The sequence below is a fragment of the Fundulus heteroclitus genome, chromosome 18, assembly GCF_011125445.2.
Source record: "Fundulus heteroclitus isolate FHET01 chromosome 18, MU-UCD_Fhet_4.1, whole genome shotgun sequence".
NCBI classification, from domain to species: domain Eukaryota; kingdom Metazoa; phylum Chordata; class Actinopteri; order Cyprinodontiformes; family Fundulidae; genus Fundulus; species Fundulus heteroclitus.
In genome coordinates, this window is record NC_046378.1 from 4,490,422 (window position 1) to 4,496,029 (window position 5,608).

A 5,608-nucleotide genomic window follows, 5' to 3' on the forward strand; every position below is an offset into this window, starting at 1 on the left:
CTCCTGATTACTCCTCCAAGTGATGGGCTGTTTTACATTGTTGCACACAACCCCAACCATTAAGCGAAGTCACAGGATTGTTGAAAAGTCCTACCCTCAGACCAGGAACTTTTTCCCATGAAACTATAGCCCCAGTTTTCTGAAATTCCCCGTGTAAATTTGTATCGAAATACTTGCTGGGCTTTTGAAAACTCCCGGGTAATGTAATGGAAAATGGCCTTTTGAGAGCTTGGGAAATGTCCAAGATGGACTGAAAAAGCAGTGCAGATTAATCATTATCATAATTTTTCCACTGAGATTTGTGTCATGTTATTTTTCAAAACCAGTCATATAATTATAGAATATTTTTGATATTTTAAATACATTCCCAGCTCCCACAGTTCCTGAATGTAACAGCTGGGAATGTTTAGTCCAGCTCCTGTGCTGAGCTGACAGTCAGGATTCCACACCCCTGTTATCTGAGGCCCCACCCACATGCCAAAACAAGAATGAAAGTTTGAAACTGAAAAAAAAAATCAGAAAGTCTATAAAAAAAGAAAAAAATAGCCTGAATCTGAAAAATAGTTTTGATCTTTTTTCATTTTCAGAAAACAGGACTAAGGACTTTTTGTATGCTTTTGCCTTCCCAGGAAGTGTAGTCCGTGCATTAAACTATTTGAACATTATGTCTTGTTTGTGTCTGTATGATATGTGTGAATCTGTGTGAATTCTGAGCCAGTGTCTCATCAATATTTCATTATCAATACATAATGACATTCTTGAACAATGAGCTATTTTAGATCATTTGTAACTTCTCTGCAAACTATGGCTTTAGCTAAATGATGGAAACATCAGTATAGCTTGACCAATATTCATCAGATTCCATGGCAGGTGTGAACCCAGGAAGAAAGGACCCTGGAACTGAAACAAATGGTATTCTTACAAAGTTTAAAAAAGTTAAAGGTAGTTTAGTGGTGTACACGCTTTTGCAACCAGGTTGTTGTAGCATATTATTATTTTTTTTGTTTAAAGGACACGTCTGATTTTCAATTGCATTGTACAGCATATGCCAATTTTAGGGTGGACAAACATTTAACAATGATTTATCAAAGTCAACATTTTTATGTCCCGAAAAGGTATTTTAAAAGGGATGAGTACACTTTTTCTATCCACTATGGCAAGACTTTTTTTTAGCAGGACATTTATACTGTATCTGCTCTTTTTCACTGGCTCATTTATCTTGTAATCTGTTCATCCCCAAACCTCATTAAAGCCTCTGTCTCTGAACCCCTTAATGAAAAACTTTACCTTTTGATTAGGCAATGTAGGAGTATAATGGTTTCCACATTTTTATTCCACTTCCTTGCTCTTTCTCTAGGGTCTTGTCCCTGTCCCTACCCCAGCACCGGCTTTGGTGGACTTTGGCATTCCCTAATCCTGACAACTTTCATTAAAACTACTGGGATAATCCACAGATTTCCGAGGGAGATTCCCAAGGCTGTGCTCTTTTTTTTCCCTCCTCCCCACTTTCTTCTCTTTATTCTAGACTCCAGGTCCCTCTTTTTTGGGGTCTAGCGTTTTGCTTGACTTTGCAGAAGCAGTGTCATTTGTATAGTTTTCCCTAATCTTCCAAAATCCCTCTATAGGAAGAAAGTTGGGGCTGGACGGGATGCTTCACTGCGAGTGAAAACGGTCTGCAGAAAGGTACAGGCGGCAAAGTAAATATTTCAGTTAGGATTTGATTACAGCTGGGCACTTATAGGCAAAAATAATCAAAGATCCCACTGTGAAGCTATCCAAATAAAGAGAGGGGAGCATTCATGTTTTGAGAGAACACATATAGTTAAGATTCTTGCCTCAGCGCCCTATGCTTGTGTATATTTTAATGACTCTGAGGGAGCTTTTGGAAGCTTATTGAAGAATATTGTGGTCAGCCAATTCAAACCTGTCGCAGCATGGTATGCCCCAGCCTTCATTAGGTTTGTCAATATCATGTGGTCAAGTTCATGTGTTAGATATTGTGAGTGTCTCAGTTTGAGGTCAGAGTTCATAGCCTTGAAAAGAGTGGCTAACTGTCTTTGTTTCTCACAGAGGCTCCAAACTAAGTGGAAGTCAAAACTCTGAATGGACTTCTACTTAGGATCCTCCTCGATTGATATGGGCCAAAAAAAAATCCCCAAAAGGAACAGAATGTAGTTCAATATCCAGTAAAAGAGTAACGCAAAACAAAAAGTATGTACTGGTACATTGAAGACTGTGACTTGTTTTCTTCAGTTTCTTAAATCAAAAGGTGAAAGATTCATTGTCAGAAACATGTTACCCCGGCTGAAGAAAACAAAAACCTGATTGGTCCGCAGTGGCACAGAACCCAAGCTGTTTGAGGTCCAGTGTGAAGTTTTTACAGCCATGACATCTGCTGGTGTTGGTTCATTATGTTGTCTGATGCCCAGCCATCTACTGGGAAATTTTTGAGTACACCATGCTTCCTTTTGCAGACAAGCCTTATGGAAATGTGTGACTTGGTACCTCTCCATACTACCAAACGTACAAATACCTGCTTTAATGATCTTGGTATTACTGTGGCAGATTGGCCTGATAACACAGCAACCCTATGGAGAAACTATGGCGTATTCTCAAGAGCTAGATCAGACACACCAGACCTAACAATGCAATAACCCAAACTCTCACCGCACATTACAAACTACCAAGAGAAATGCACAGTTGTAAACCTAGAAAAGCATGAGCTTCTACTTTAACTGATGAGCAAAGAGATAACTAATCAAGAGAAGCAATTAAAAACTTACTGTAACTTCACGGCTCATATTTGAGAATCTGTTGATGGGTCAAAAACGTTATGACCTCTACAGAATGGTAAATGGCTTGTACTTGTATGGCGCTTTAACTAGTCCAACGACCCCAAAGCGCTTCACACTACTGTACAGTCAGTAATTCACTCATTCACACCCTGGCGGTGCTGAGCTGTGTTTGTAGCCACAGCTGCCCTGGGGCAGACTGACAGAGGGGAGGCTGCCATACATCAGCGCCACCGAGCCCTCTTACCACCAAAAGAACAATTCAGGTGAAGTGTCTTGTCCAAGGACTCAGATTCTTGGAGCAGGAGATCGAACCGGCAACCCGACAATTGCAGGACAGACTCCCTAACTCCAGCGCCACTGTTGCCCAGAAAAGGACAAGAAAAAAGCCATTGCGAAATTTTCCCACATCCTATAAGGGCAGGGCAAACCTGTGGAAAAAGGTGCTTTGGACAAATGAAAGCAAAATAAAATAATTCTGGCCTGCATGCAAAAGCTGTTGCAGAAACTTTAAAACGCCACATGATGCTGAACCTATCATCACCACTGTGAAACACAGTGGTGACAGCATTGTTGTGTGGTGGCTGATCAAAGCTGATGGGAAGTTGGATGGAGCTAAAAAAAAAAAAAACATCAGGACTATCGGGAAAGAAATTTTTTTGCGGCTGCAAAACAGTTGAGACTGGGGTGAAGGTTGACCCTCTAAGAACCCTAAACATACAGTCAGAGAGACAATAGAACGTGTTAGATCCATGCATATTCATCTTTTAGCATAGCTACTCATGCCCATATTCAACTTCATGACTCACCTGCAGAAATGATTCAGTCACAAGGTGGAAACAGTAAGTATTAACAGTAGGCACAGTGCCAGCTTGTATAGTGAATGAATGGAATCTTTTTTTTTTATTATTCCCAGAGGGCAGAAGTTCGGTTAATCCATTGAACAATCATGAAGATATTTTAGAATTGAACCTGGTGGCATGCAGCAAGGTGATGCATTGAGGTAGATGGTGTTCCCAGAAGAAGCTGAAGACAGCGTTGGAGAAGTAGTACACAGAGTGCTTCACGTTGGCACACAGGTTAATCATGAGGCGGAGAGCGGTGGTCCAGCAGCTCTTTATATCTGAAAATACTGCAGCCTGATATGAGAGTCTGAAAATGTCGACCACATCCGCCAGTGGAGCTCTGCTGTGTAGGAAAAACACTTCACACATTAATGAAAGGCCTAATCCAATTCCAGACTTCTAATTCTAATTAAGACATTGTGAGAAAATAAACACACAACTGAAAAGACTGATGGTCAAAGACGCTCTCCATCCAGTCGGACTGAGCTTGAGCTGTTTCCGGGAGTTTTACCTGTGAAAAAAATTGAAAACCATATAAGAAATGAAAAATCTGAAAATGTTCAAGGGTGTGAATATTATTGCAAAGCTCTGTATGTTTAGCCATATGTTTTTCTTCCCCTTTTCATTGATGGAGTGGTGCAGTATAAATGTTTGCATTTGCACAGCTCCACTCCATCAATGACGGAGGCAAGTTTTCAGCTCTGCCTTTCAGATTTTCGACAAAAATTGCCTGCAAATGTACCGAGGCATCATCTGAAACGCGGAGCAGCACTTTTTTCCTCAGCTGATGACCTTACTACAAAAGCACAGGGCACTAATGGATGTGCACCAGCCTCAAATGCTCAACGCGTACTCCTCCCACTGGAACGCTAACATGGAGAAAGGGCAGCGGCACCTCATTTTGTATCTCTTTAGAAAAAGCTTCAGCGCCGTTTGCAGGAGACTGATCGCCCGTCGCATAAGAAAACTCAGACATCAGTGAATGAGAGATGTGTAAAAATTGCGAGACCTGTTTGTTCCCGGGGCTTTCCTCTTCTCGTGTTTTAACTGAGGACATGCTTCACATGTTTAGTGCAAAAAAAGTTATGAAAAAAAAAAAAAGATTTTTTTTTTTACGTCTTGATGTTGTAGCCATAACAAGACACACGTACACGTCTCACCCTATTTTGTTTTTAGTGCCATACCTCTCGTCTTTGCCTCCACTCGCTTATTCTACAGATATGATAAGGTGGACATGTGTTTCATGTTTGGTTTGGCGCACGGGGGGAAAAAAAAAAAATCTCTCTGGTTCAGCGGTGATGTCAAACATATTTGAGATTTGAAGCTCTGCACATGGCCCAAGTGTCCACTTCGCTGTCTGGTCCTTTTATCTGCACCTCATTTCAACACCATCCATCCCCTTTCACCTCTCTGCTTCTGTCAGAGCACTTCCCTCTGTCTTTTGGGGAAGCTGTCTTTCTTCTTCTGCCTTTTTAATAAATGTGACATTTAGGAAATATGGCTTACATGCGTGAACTACGCTACAACGTCTTAACAGAGATTCGCTTTGAGGTCTGTTTTAAAAATATAAACACATGCATGCTACTCACAAAACATGTTTAGGGCAGGCAGATAGGGGCTTGTGTTTTATTCTGATATCTTTAATCTTCTTCTTCAGGTTTGCTAGTTCAGAAACATCACCCATGTCATAGATAAGGATGGACATAGTTTTTTTCAACTATCTCACTTCTAACCTTTGTTTATCTTTAGGGGGAAAAAAGGCTGGCTTAAGCAGTAGGGAAGGCCGGATTTATTGTTATAATGAGTGTGCTACGTTGTCGTGGTTTACCAAAAGTACTGCAAGGAGGTTCAGCGGTTATCAGTGATGCTTTGCTGCAGGTTGGTTCTGGGACTGAACCTGGCCGGTTTCTCTATCTCCATGGTTTGCAGGTCAATCTCTCTGCATGTGTGGATAGTCTCCAGGTACTTCAG